Here is a 14,688-nt window from a genome sequence, read left to right on the forward strand (position 1 = left end):
GACAGAGCAAGACTCTGTCTCAGAAAAAAAAAAGAAAAAAGTACTGTTTACAGAATAAGTTAAATATGTGTAATCACTGTTCGAATTGCAAAAGGGAATGTTGCTAGTACCTTAGAAACGCCTTCTCATATCTTCTTAAGAGTTGAGTACATTCCGGCCGGGCACAGTGGCTCACACCCGCAATCCCAGCAGTTTGGGATGCTGAGGCGGGCGGATCATGAGGTCAGGAGATTGAGACCATCCTGGTGAACACAGTGAAACCCCGTCTCTACTAAAAATACAAAAAAATTAGCCGGGCGTGGTGGCGGGCACCTGTAGTCCCAGCTTCTCGGGAGGCTGAGGCAGGAGAATGGCGTGAACTGGCAGTGGAGCTTGCAGTGAGCGGAGATCGCGCCACTGCACTCCAGCCTGGGCGACAGAGCGAGACTCCGTCTCAAAAAAAAAAAAAAGAGTTGAGTACATTCCTTAGTTTTGTGATAATTGTTCTTTTCAGACTCTTCTCCCTTTTTATTCTTTACTTTTATTGAAGTAAAATATACATAAAGAAAAGTGGCCAGTTGTGGTGATTCATGCCTGTAATTCCAACACTTCAGGGGGCCAAGGTGAGAGGATCACTTGAGCCCAGGAGTTCAAGACCAGCCTGGGCTGATTATAGACGTGAGCAACCTTGACCTGCTAGGTATATACTTAGTAGCAGAATGACTGTGTCAGTCTGTGCATAGATTCCACTTTAGTGGATGTGCCAGTTTTCTGAAGTGGTAAGATATTTCCATTAGCAGTGTATTAGAGTTCAAACCAGTGTATATTCTCAAAAACACTTGGTATCATTTTTAGCCTCTCTAGTAGGTATGAAGTGGTATGCATTGTGGATTTTGTTTGCATTTCTCTGATATTTTAGCTCTTTTTTGGTGTTTTAACTCTTTTTTGTATGTTTATGAGGCATTTGGCTATCTCGTGAAGTATTTAGGGGTTATTTTGCAAATTTTTCTGTGGAGATTTTTGTTTCATTAAATTATAGGAGTTCTTTGTAGATTCTGACGAGTCTTTTTTAAGATTCATGTGCTGCAAGTATTTTCTCTCCATTCGAGTGTTACCTTTTCTTTTCTTTTTTTTTTTTTTGGAGACAATCTCAATTTGTCGCCCAGGCTGGAGTGCGGTGGCAGGATCTTGGCTCACTGTAACCTCTGCTTCCTGGGTTCAAGCAATTCTCCTGCCTCAGCCTCCCAAGTAGCTGGGATTACAGGCACGCGCCACCATGCCCAGCTAATTTTTGTATTTTTAGAGATGGGATTTCACCATGTTGGCTAGGCTGGTCTCAAACTCCTGACCTCAGGCGATCCACCCCCACCCCGGCCTCCCAAAGTAGTGGGATTATAGGCATGAACCACTGTGCCTGGCACCTTTTCATAATCTTAATGGAATCTTTGATTCTGTTTTATAAATGTCAGTTCTTTGGTGGAATTCATCATTTTGTCATCTGATTTGAGCGTATTAATTACAGCTGTTATTTTATTTTTTATTTTTGAGACAGTCTCGCTCTCTGCAGCCTCTGCCTCGCAGGTTCAAGCGATTGTCATGCCTCAGCCACCTGAGTAGCTGGGATTACAGGCAAGTGCCACTATGCCCAGCTAATTTTTGTATTTTTAATAGAGAGGAGGTTTCACCATGTTGGCCAGGCTGGTCTGGAACTCCTTACCTCAGGTGATCCACCCGCCTTGGCCTCCCAAAGTGCTGGGATTACAGATGTAAGCCACTGCGCCCGGCTGAATTACAGCTATTTTATTTTATTTTTATTTTTATTTTTATTTTTTTTGAGGCGGAGTCTCGCTCTGTCACCCAGGCTGCAGTGCAGTGGCCGGATCTCAGCTCACTGCAAGCTCCGCCTCCCGGGTTCACACCATTCTCCTGCCTCAGCCTCCCGAGTAGCTGGGACTACAGGCGCCCGCCACCTCGCCCGGCTAGTTTTTTGTATTTTTTAGTAGAGACGGGGTTTCACCGTGTTAGCCAGGATGGTCTCGATCTCCTGACGTCGTGATCCACCCGTCTCGGCCTCCCAAAGTGCTGGGATTACAGGCTTGAGCCACCGCGCCTGGCCGAATTACAGCTATTTTATTTTATTTTATTTTTTTTTTTTTTTTTTTTTTTTTTTTTTTTTGAGACGGAGTCTCGCTCTGTCGCCGGGCTGGAGTGCAGTGGCCGGACCTCAGCTCACTGCAAGCTCCGCCTCCCGGGTTCCCGCCATTCTCCTGCCTCAGCCTCCCGAGTAGCTGGGACCACAGGCGCCCGCCACCTCGCCCGGCTAGTTTTTTGTATTTTTAGTAGAGACGGGGTTTCACCGTATTAGCCAGGATGGTCTCGATCTCCTGACCTTGTGATCCGCCCGTCTCGGCCTCCCAAAGTGCTGGGATTACAGGCTTGAGCCACCGCGCCCGGCTTACAGCTATTTTAAAGACCATCTTCAGTAAGTAGTAACTGGGTCACTGTGGATATGTTTTTGTTGTCCCTTTTTTCTCGTTTCTGTTTCCTTGTATGCTTGGTAACGTTCAAGCGAATCCTGGATACTGTGTATGAAAATCGTAGATGCTGTAGGTGACATTTTTCTCCAGAGAGAGCTCGCCCTACTCACTGATAGGCAGATACAGTGGTAACAGATAACCATAATTTAGTCAGAGAATGAGCTGATTTGAGTATTGGTTGCAGTTTTTATGTGGCTTTGTCTACCTCTGATTTTTGCTCCCCTTTACTCCTAGAAGTGTAGCCGTCCATGGATTCTGAGAACCTGAGGTGTTTATGTTTACTAAGGTTCTTAAACTCCTGATTGATCTTAAGTTACTATTTTTGTCACCTTAGCACCGTGAGACTGCAAGAAATTAGTAGCTTTTTGCTTAAAGCCTTGCCTATGGTTTTCAGGTGTGCTGAATCTGGCAGGGTCTGTCTGAACTTCTAGGTTTCTAAATTACTGGAAACAAGTCAAGAGCATTTTCTTTATATTCTTCTTACACTTATCTTCCTGGCCAGACTTACATTCTTTTACTGATTGTATTCTCTGGAACCTAGAGTTTGGCAACTGACTTAACAAACTTTCTTCATGTAGTCCAGTGGTTCTCAAACATGGAGATACTATAGAAACTAGAACATAGGAAGGGAAGTTGGACAGATAACTTCTGTTTTTCCTGTATGCCCTCAGAGTCATTTGTGTCCACAAATTGCCCATTTCAGGTGATTGTGAATTTTCTCTAGTGCTATTATTCCTTTTAGATTTGGAATTTCCAAAGGTGAGAGAAAATCAGATTTCCAGGCATGAGTAGATGCCTAGAAAATCGTTTATGGGGATTAATTCACTGAATGCTTAATGGCCATCACAACATGAAGAACAGATACTATATTAATGGGGTGGGGGAATACAAGATTAGTAAGATGTGGTCCTGGTCTGTAGAGTTCTTATATCAGCTGCCCTGCATCTGATCAGCAGTGATCTCTGCAGATAAATTCTGTGTTCGTCGTATATTTGGAGCTCTAGTTGGACGCTCTTCTTCTCTGGTAGGCTTCTTGAAAGCCTGGGTTTCTCTTTCAGGCCCCCCGTCATTGCTGTGGCTTCTTTGATTAGTTTCAGAAGGGCCCCAGATGCCACAATAGCCCTAAAGTCTACCAGTTCCAGATGAACATGAAATAAGGAAAAAGAAAATGGAGGTGTGTTTGGTGGAGGTGGGGGCACTCTATTTGTGTGGAAGGTGACAGACTTGCACTTTGCTTACATATACAAGAGTTAGAACTGTGGGGAAGTACTTGCAGATCAATGGAATAAAGATAGCATGTGAAAACAGAATAATTATAAAAATGTCTTTTATACAGCACTTTGTACTTTTTAAATTGCTTTCTCTGCTGTCACATCAAACCTCTTCACACTTCTGTAGGATAGATAAAGCATAATTATTTCTCTTATGCAGATGGGGAAACAGACCTAGGCAGGGGTAGTGACCCGCCCACAGGTCTAACAGCATTTGAGTGATAATTAGACCTAAAATGGAAGAATTTTTATTTGAGAAGTTTAGCAGTGAGAGTCAAAATCATCTTAGGAGCTGTAGGTTTTTGTACCAATAGAGAGATCTCTTTTTCTGTTGGATATGATTGACAATGTTAGAAGAGATATTCACTGGAGGAAGGCCTCGGAGGAGTGAGGAACAGATCTCCTGCCTGTATTGTACCTCCATTGTCTCTAGTGTAGTTGTAGATATTGTGAGATTACAGATGGGAAAGAAAGAGATCTTTACCCTCAGCTCAAGAGAAGAAGGTAAGGATGCTGTAGAAACAGATGTCACAGCAAAAGCATGCCAATCTGAGTGTGGTCAAGGGATTTTATGCCAGGTGGCTTTAGGTTCTGGTAAGAGGTAAGGTGGGGCATCTGCGAAGAGTGCATGAGGGATCAGGGGCTTGGAAAGTGTGAAGAAAGTTTGAGACAGCTGTTGTATGCTTAAAATTAACTAAAGATGAATAAAAAGATTGGCCCCTTTCATTGAGAGTAGGGACTTTGTTCTCTGCTGTATCCCCAGCACCTAGTATACACATCGCACATAGTAGGTACTCAGGAAATATTTGTTGAATCAGGCAGATTCATGCCTAGGTCTGTTTCCCCATCTGCATAACAGAGAAATAAGGCTGGCTAACCCTGTGCCATCCCCGTAATAGTCTTCATCTTCTCTTCTCTTCACTTTTCCATTCATTTCTCTGCATTAGTTGAATACATGAATGAAGAAAGGAATAGCCTCACTGAAGTTATAAGCCTTTTTAAGAACAGCAGGTAGCATATCTCATTTATCAAATTAGTAACTGCATTTGAAAATTAAGTTCTGGCACTAATGCCTGGGTGACTTAGAGCATGTCCTGTAACTTCTCAGAATCTCATTTTACTCTGGTGAAACAAGGATCATGATCATGTCTTTTGAGTGTTGAAATGACTATATTAACTAAATCACTATGTAATCCTAAGAGCAATCTTTATGCATCCCAGGATGGGGTAGAGAATAAAGTATTGGAGTGAATGACTGTGGGATATAGGCTAGACACCTATGTACATAGATAATTTCATGGAGCTTTTTTAAAAGTTATGGTAAGATACACATAACAAAATTTACCATCTTGGCCGGGTGCTCACACCAGTGATCCCAGCACTTTGGGAGGCCGAGGTAGGCGGGTCACCTGAGGTCGGCAGTTTGAGACCAGCCTGACAACATGGAGAAACCCTGTCTCTACTGAAAATAAAAAATTAGCCGGGCATGGTGGTGCATGCCTAATCCCAGTTACTCAGGAGGCTGAGCCAGGAGAATCGCTTGAACCTGGGGGGCAGAGGTTGCGGTGAGCTGAGATTGCATCATTGCACTCCAGACTGGGCAGCAGGAGCGAAACTTCGTCTCAAAAGAAAAAAAAAAAATTTACCATCTTAACTATTTTTAGGTGTACTGTTCAGTAGTGTTAAGTAGATTCACATTGTGCAACCAATTTCCAGAGCTCTTTACATCATGCAAAGCTGAAACTCTATACCCATTAAATAACAACTCTCCATTTTCCCTTCTTCCAAGCCCCTGGCAGCCACCATTCTACTTTCTGTCTCTGAAATCTGACTACTCTCATTATCTCATATAAGTGAAATCATACAATATTTGTCGATTTTATGATTGGCTTGTTTCACTTACTGTAATGGCCTTAAGGCTCATCCATGTTGTAGCATGTGTCACAATTTCCTTTTTAAGGTGGAACAATACTCCATTGTAAATATACACACCACTCATCTGTTGGTGAACACTTGGGTTGCTTTTGCCTCTTGTGAATAAGGCTGCTATGAATATAAGTGTACAACTATCTCTTTGGGACCCTGCTTTCGATTATTTTGGGTAGGAACCCAGAAGGGCACTACTGGATCATATAGTAATTCTGTGTTTAATTTTGAGGAATCACAAACTCCTGAGCTCAAGTGATCCTCACACCTCAGCCTCCCATACTGTTTCCAAAGCGGCTGCACCTTTTCACATTCCCACCAACAGGGCAAAAGGGTTCCAGTTTCTCCACAACCTTGGCAACACAGTGCCCAGGAGGCAGAGGTTGCAGTGAGCCAAGACCACGCCACTGCACTCCAGCCTGGGTGACAGAGTGAGACTCCATCTCAGAAAAAAAAGACCTGATTTGGCCATGGGAGTTCTGCCCTCATGAATGTACTTAGCTTATTATCACAGAGTGGGTCGTTCTAAAAGCGAGTTGGGCCCTCTCTGTCTCTTATGCTCCTGCCTTTGCTTGTCCTTCTGCCATGGGATGATGCAGCAAGAAGGCCTCTGCCAGATGCAGGCCCCCTTGACCTTGGACTTCCCAGCCTCTGGAACTATAAGAAATACTTTTCTTTTCTTATAAATTACCCAGTCTGTGGTATTCTGTTATAGCAGCACAAAACAGACTAAGACAGAAGGGATTTTAATGGGATGGTTGGAAGCTGAATGTGGACTACCTAGAGTGGATGCCACCTTGTTGGTTGTAGCAAAGCCATGTTAAAAGGTAAGCCTATTGCTACAATGTAAAGGTAGGTAATATTTTATTTACATACTGTATCGTAAGTATCAACATTATAAAGGGGATAAGTACACTGGAGCTTAATGTTAAGTGTTCCTGTCTTTTATAACCATTTGATCACTATATCTACTCCTAATAAATCTCACGTGTTCTTTAAAAATATCCTAGTAATTCTTTGGGTTTTGAATCTTTACTCTCCAATATAAGTATGTATACATCTAAATTTTAAAAATATGCATGCGGGCATTCTGACTAGATCTCCAAGGCTTGGCTGACCTGTTAAATGACATAACTCGAGTAAATTATCAGACATATCAAAAGTACAAACTTGATGGGCTTGGTTGAGATATAGTAATCCTCAGAGTGCTGCCTGGTGACCCCTGCACTCTCCCCTCTGACAGGAGAGCTCAGCCTTACCCTTCGCTGAAGAAGTGAGTTCTCTTTGCCTCTTTTCTGCCTCTGATGTCTTCTCATCTCCAAATATGGTCTGTACCCCTCACACCACAAATAAAGTGTTCTTACTTCAGCAAAACCGTAGGGAGGGGCCCGTCACCACTGGAATTGGTTCTGATGGTTGAAACTCATTCCTCATTCAGGATCCGTCCACAGATCCACAGTGCTTTATTTGCAGCTCAGAGTTTCAGACCTTTCTGGGTATCTTTTGTAAGCTCATTTGGGGCAAAACCTGACCTAGACTGCCATGAGGCTGTTCATAGTCTTTATTTTTCCCATCTAGTGTGATTATTTGTATGTTGGCTGCAGAAATATCAGTGCTGGATTGCTGGATACACACCAGACCTCACCAGGGATGTATGCACATATGTATGCACTGTATTACCTTTCTAAAATCTGAAAAATACTGAATTCTTAAACAGCTTTGTTCTAAGGGCTAATGAATCTGTGCTTCTCCTGAACTTGCTACAATTTGTAATGCCTAAATAATATAGTTTGATGATCATCTCAGTTTTTTTTCTTTAATTAGAGAAAATTTGGAAAATACAGGAAGGCACCTATATACAAAAAGCATTCACCTATAATGCTGCTACCCAGGGGTATCTGCTGTCAACATCCTGGCACATTTTTTCCTATTAAAATTTGGATTACATTTTATACACCTCATATCATTTGGTATTCTGAATCTTTGACCCAACACAGTAGTATAAGCATTTTCCAGACCACTAAACAGTCTTTGAAAACAGTCAAGATTTTATTTTATTTTTTTTTTAGACAGGGTCTTACTCTGTCACCCAGGCTGGAGTATAGTGGCGTGATCTTGGCTCACTGCAACCTCTGCCTCACAGGTTCAAGCGATTCTCCCACCTCAGCCTCCCTTAGTATCTGGGACTACAGGCGCACCCCACAGCCCGCTAATTTTTGTAATTTTTGTAGACGAGGTTTCACCATGTTGCCCAGGCTGCTCTCATACTCCTGGACTCAAGCGATCCACCCACGTCAGTTTCCCAAAGTGCTGGGATTATAGGCATGAGCCGCCACAACTGGCCAACAGTCAAAATTTTAAAACTGTCTGGGCATGGTGGGCTCACGCCTGTAATCCCAGCACTTTGGGAGGCTGAGGCGGGTGGATCACGAGGTCAAGAGATTGAGACCATCCTGGCCAACATGGTGAAGCCCCATCTCTACTAAAAATACAAAAATTAGTTGGGCATGGTGGCGCATGCCTGTAGTCCCAGCTACTTGGGAGGTTGAGGGAGGAGAATTGCTTGAACCCGGAAGGCGGAGGTTGCAGTGAACCAAGATTGCACCACTGCACTCCAGCCTGGTGACAGAGACTCCGTCTCAAAAAAAAAACAACAACTTAAAACCGTATCATTATTCATACATTCTTTTACTTGTTAGCAATATTTTTAAATACTAAAACTAAAAGGGCTTAACTTTTTTTAAATAAATTTTTTATTTTATTTAAAAATTTTATCTTAGAGACAGGGTCTTACTCTATCACCCAGGCTGGAGCATAGTGGCATAATCTTAGCTCACTGCAGCCTCAAGCTCCTATGCTCAAGTGATCTCTTGCCTCAGTCTCCAAAGTAGCAGGGATTACAGGCACAGTCCACCATGCCCGGCTTTGTTTAATGTTCTTCTCATGATTAAAGTGGGGTTATGGGTTTGGGGGGCAGGAAGACCACAAAGATAGTGCCATTCTCATCACGTCACACCAAGGGCATATACTGTCAACAGAACACTCTTGTTGTTGACCTTGATCACCTGGCTAAAGTGGTGTTTGCCAGGCGTCTTACTGTTTTCTCCTCTTTGCATAATGTACTCACTGGAAGCAAGTCATTAAGTGTACCCCACACTGAAGGAGTAGGGAGTTACCTTCCACCTCCTTGATGGTGGAGTAGCAACATAAATTATTTGGTATTCTTCTATTTGGGAGATTGTCTCTTCTCCCCATTTGTGTGTATCACTATGGACTTGTGAATATTAATTTTATATTTTGGATTACAATCCCAGTGGCACTTCAATTTTGGTGCTTATATTTTTCCAGCTTTGGGCATTGGGAGCTCTTTCAGTTGGCTTCTGTGTCTCTTTGACATACCTTAATTATTTACATGTAAAAAAATTTTTTGGCACCTTCCTGGCACTACAATATGTTCCAAGTTCATCTAGTGTATTTCTTGCCCCAGGGACTTAACTTCAAAAGAACCAAGGCTTTATTGAGATATATTTTGCTAACATTTCACCCATTTAAAGTGTACAATTCAGCATGTTGTTTTTTGTTTGTTTTGTTTTGTTTTTTTCTTGATATGGAGTCTGTGTCGCCAGGCTGGAGTGCAGTGGTGTAATCTTGGCTCACTGCAACCTCAGCCTCCTGGGTTCAAGCGATTCTCCCACCTCGGCCTCCCGAGTAGCTGGGATTACAGGTGTGCACCACCACACCCGGCTGATTTTTGTATTTTTAGTAGAGACGGGGTTTCACCATGTTGGCCAGGATGGTCTCCATCTCTTGACCTCATGATCTGCCCACCTCGGCCTCCCAAAGTAGCTTTTTAAAATAGATACACAGATATGTTTAATAACCATCAAAGTCAATTTTTAGAATAATCACCTCAACAAGAAACCCTTGACTGGATACAGTGGCTCACACCTATAATTTCAGCACTTTGGTAGGCATAGGCAGGAGTATCGCTTGAGCCTAGGAGTTTGAGACCAGCCTGGGTAAAATAGTGAAACCCAGTTTGTACCAAAAAAAAAAAAAAAAAAAAAAAGTTAGCCAGGAATTGTAGCATGGCCCTGAGGTCCCAGCTACTCGGGAGGCTGAGGCAGGAGAATTGCTTGAGCCTAGGTCAAGGCTATAGTAAGCTGTGACCATGCGACTGCACTCTATCCTGGGCAACAAAGCAAGACCCTGTGTCAAAAAAAGAAAGAAAGAAAGAAACCAATCCTGTACCCTTTAGCTGTTTACTCTCTCTCTCTCCCCTTCTTTTTCAATGTAAAGCAACTACCAATCTAATTTCTATCTGTATAGATTTGCCTATCTGGACATTTTGTATAAATGGCATCACATGTGGCTTCTTTCACTTAGTGTAATGTTTCAAGGTTCATCCGTGTTGTAGCATTTATCAGTACTTCATTCCATTTTTATGGCTGAATAATAGTCCATTGTGTGGCTACACCACCTTTTGCTTGTCTATCAGTTGATGGAGCTTGGTTTGTTTCCATCTTTTTATTATTATGAATAATGCTGCTACGAACATTTGTGTTCAGGTTTCTCTGTGGTCATGGTTTTCATTTACCGGGTCCTATGGTAATTCTGTGCTTAACCATTTAAACATACATTGAAGTATTGATCTTTTTATTTTTTATTAGAGACAGGGTCTCACTCTGTCATCCAGGCTGCAGTTCAGTGATGTGATCACGGCTCGTTGCAGCCTTGAACTCCTGGGCTCAAGCAGTCCTCCTGCCTTAACCTCCCAAGTAACTGGGATCACAGGCATGCACCACCATATCTGGCTAATTTTTAATTTTTTGTAGAGACAGGGACTTGCCATGTTGCCCAGACTGGTCTTAAACTCCTGGGCTCAAGCAGTCCTCCCACCTCGGCCTCTCAATGTGCTAGGATTACAGGCATGAGTCACCATGCCTGGCCTATTACTGAGTTTTTTTGTTTGTTTTGTTTTTGTTTTTGAGACAGAGTCTCACTCTGTTGCCCAGGCTGGAGTGCAGTGATGCGATCTCAGCTCACCGCAACCTCTGCCTCAGTTCAAGCGATTATCCTGCCTCAGCCTCGCGAGTAGCCGTGATTACAGGCACCCGCCACCATGCCCGGCTAATTTTTGTATTTTTAGTAGAGATGGGGTTTCACCATGTTGGGCAGGCTGATCTCAAACCTCTGACTTCAGGTAATCCACCAACCTCGGCCTCACAAAGTGCTGAGATTACAGGTGTGAGCCACCATGCCCGGTTCCTATGATTGAGTTTTTAAAATTCTTTATACATTCTAGATACAAATTCCTTATCAAATACATGATATGCAAATATTTTTCTCCCATTCTCTGAGTTGTCTTCATTTTCTTTCTAGTGTCCTTTGAAGCACAAACTTCTTAAATTTTGGTCAAGTCCAATTTATCTATTTTTTCTTTCATTGCTTATGCTTTTCATGTCATATATATGTAAGAATCCATTGCCAGATTTTCAGGGTTTACCCTGAAGATTTATCCGTATGTTTCTTCGTAGAGTTTTATTGTTCTAGCTCTAACATTTAAGTGTTTGAACCATTGTATATTGTGAAGTGTAAGGATCCAGCTTTATTCATTTACACATGGCTGTCTAGTGGTACCAGCATCATTTGTTGAAAAGACTATCCTTTCCCCACTGAGTGGTATTGGCAGCCTTGTCAAAAATCAGTTGACCATAGATGGGTTTATTTCTAGATTTTCATTTCTGTCCCATCAATCTATATCCTTTTTCTTTGTGCCAGCACCACACTTTTGATATTTACCTTCCAATAAGTTTTGGAACTTGAGATGATAATGGGCTTAACTTTTTTTTTTTTTTTTTGAGACGGAGTCTCGCTCTGTCGCCCAGGCTGGAGTGCAGTGGCCGGATCTCAGCTCACTGCAAGCTCCGCCTCCCGGGTTTACGCCATTCTCCTGCCTCAGCCTCCCGAGTAGCTGGGACTACAGGCGCCCGCCACCTCGCCCGGCTAGTTTTTTGTATTTTTTAGTAGAGACAGGGTTTCACCGTGTTCGCCAGGATGGTCTCGATCTCCTGACCTCGTGATCCGCCCGTCTCGGCCTCCCAAAGTGCTGGGATTACAGGCTTGAGCCACCGTGCCCGGCTGGGCTTAACTTTTAAATGACTTCCCAAGTAACTAAGGGCTTATACAGGATTTGCTTTTTTAGTTTAGTTACTTTTTTTTTTTTTTTTTTTTTTTTTGAGACGGAGTCTCGCTCTGTTGCCCAGGCTGGAGTGCAGTGGCGCTATCTCGGCTCACTGCAAGCTCCGCCTCCCGGGTTTACGCCATTCTCCTGCCTCAGCCTCCCGAGTAGCTGGGACTACAGGCGCCCGCCACCTCGCCCGGCTAATTTTTTTGTATTTTTAGTAGAGACGGGGTTTCATTGTGTTAGCCAGGATGGTCTCGATCTCCTGACCTCGTGATCCGCCCGTCTCGGCCTCCCAAAGTGCTGGGATTACAGGCTTGAGCCACCGCGCCCGGCCAACTACTATTTTTATTTAAAATCATATTCTTAGTTTTCTGAAGTTGTACTAGCATTTTTTAAAAACTAATTACTTAATTTATTTTTTTGAGACCGAGTCTTGCTGTGTCGCCCAGGCCGGAGTGCAGTGGTACCATCTCAGCTCACTGCAACCTCCGCCTCCGGGTTCAAGCAATTCTCCTGTCTCCGCCTCCCAAGTAGCTGGAATTACAGGCGCACACCACCACGGCTCGGCTAATTTTTGTATTTTTAGTAGAGACAGGGTTTCATGATGTTGGCCAGATTGGTCTCAAACTCCTGACCTCAGGTGATCCACCCGCCTCAGCCTCCCAAAGTGCTGGAATTACAGGTGTGAGCCACCACGCCTGGCCGTATTAGCTAGTTTTATAGTGAAAGATTTTATTTTAATGTTGTATTTTTTGGCCAGCATCTCTCCAGTCTCCCATGAAAGATTTTTAAAATCAACAAAAACAAGCCTTCTGCTGTACAGTGATTTACTGAAAAATCACTCTTTGTTACTCTATCCAGTACTTTTAAATTGATACGTAGTCCTAAATTTAACTTCCTAGGCCCTGCCTCAGAGTCTGCAAGACAAGTGCCATTTGTTCTCTCCCCTTCATAGCCAGGCTCTCTCGGGAATGGTTCGTCCTGCTCGCTCTGCTTTCTTTGCCCACCTCTTCTGCCTATGACAGCCAGACTTTACTGCCTACCCCCACTCTTGCACTCTGAACTGATGGTGTGCACACTGTATGTACAGTCTGTTTTGATTTTGATCTTTCTGGACTGGTTGCTTTTTCCTGAAGGCCTTCCTCACCAGATTCTTTTTCCCCTTTTTTTGCCATTCTCCCTGGAAAATCAAAATATTTTAATTTTTTTCTGGAGCACTTGATGTTATAAGCCATTTCCTTTTTAAAAAGTTACATCTACTACTTTGCTGAGATACCTCTGGTTTTCCCAAGTCTTTGACTCTTTGTTCTTAGTTCTTGGGCCCTCTGTGTTCCATACGCTCTCTCTGGATGATCTCATCCAAATTCCTATAGGCTGATTACTCTCCTGTCCTAAAAATAAAACAAAGCCAAAACCTCTACTTCCCTTTGAAGCACTACTATCCTTGTTTCTTTCAGGGCCCTGCCCACTGTTTCACTTTCTCCCTCCCACTTCAGGCTAAAAGCTCTCTTTGCTCTGCTGAACCAGTTCTCAGCAAGGATTGTTTTGTTTTTTAAGCCTACTTAATGTTTATCCCATACTGTGTGTCCTGTTTTTTCCTCTTTCTATGTATCTGACTCCAACATGTAACATCAACATAACGTTAAATTGTATTAAAAACAAGTTTGTTTATATAACTGCTCCTCATTTGTTGGGCATTTGTATTGTTTCATTTTTTCATTTTTTAAAAATTTTTAAATTTTTTATTTTCAAGAGACAGGAGCTCACTATGTTGCCCAGGCTGGTCTCGAACTCCTGGACTCAAGCGATCCTCCCACCTTGGCCTTCCAAAGTGCTGGGATTACAGGCGTGAGCTACCACACCCGGCCCTCATTTTAGTTTTAATGTACTTTTAACTTTTTAGAGACAACCTCACTTTGTTGCCCAGGCTAGAGTGCAATGGCATGATCATGGCTCACTGCAGAACCTCCTGGGCTCAGGTGTTTCTACCACCTCAGCCTCCCAAGTAGTTGGGACCACAGGCGCACACCATCACCCCAGATTTTTTTTTTTTTTTTTTTTTTTAAATTTTGAGACCGAGTCTCGCTCTGTCTTCCAGGCAGGAGTGCAGTGGCGCAGTCTTGGCTCACTGCAACCTCTGCCTTTTGAGTTCAAGCGATTCTCCTACCTCAGCCTCCTGAGTAGCTGGGATTACAGGCACACGCCACCACACCCAGCTACAGATAATTTTTTTGTATTTTTTTGTAGAGGCTGGGTTTCTGCATATTGCCCAGGGCTGATCTCGAACTTCTAGGCTCAAGGAGTCCACAGCCGCAGCTTCCCAGAGTGCTGGGATTACAGGCATGAGCCCTACAGTTTTTTTCTCCCCCTAGATGTATACTTTTAAATTCTGTGTGTGTGTTTTTGTTTTTTAGAGTCTCACTGGTCTGTTTGTTTTTTAGAGTCTCACTGTGTCGCCCAGGCTGGAGTACAGTGGCATGATCTTGGCTCACTGCAACCTCTGCCTCCTGGGTTCAAGTGATTATCCTGCCTCAGCCTCCCAAGCAGCTGGGACTACAAGCTTGCACCACTACCACATCTGGCTAATTTTTGTATTTTTAGTAGAGACTGGGTTTTTCTGTGTTGACCAGGCTGGTCTTGAACTCCTGACCTCAAGTGATCTGCCCGCCTCAGCCTCCCAAAGTGCTGGGATTACAGGTGCAAATTGCCACACCCGGCCTATATACTTCTAAATTTTTTACTGTAGGGCCTCTGTCTTGAGTGCTTATCAGCTTTTCTTCTCTGGTGA

General features: G+C 43.3%; 1 protein-coding gene across 7 annotated transcripts in view; it reads left to right on the top strand.

The window, feature by feature from the left end:
• MAPK1 (mitogen-activated protein kinase 1) overlaps positions 1-14,688 on the top strand; it is a 135,622-nt gene that overhangs the window by 15,237 nt on the left and 105,697 nt on the right. The gene's annotated exons all lie outside the window — the stretch shown is intronic.

The sequence above is a fragment of the Macaca mulatta genome, chromosome 10 (genome assembly GCF_049350105.2).
Source record: "Macaca mulatta isolate MMU2019108-1 chromosome 10, T2T-MMU8v2.0, whole genome shotgun sequence".
NCBI lineage: Eukaryota > Metazoa > Chordata > Mammalia > Primates > Cercopithecidae > Macaca > Macaca mulatta.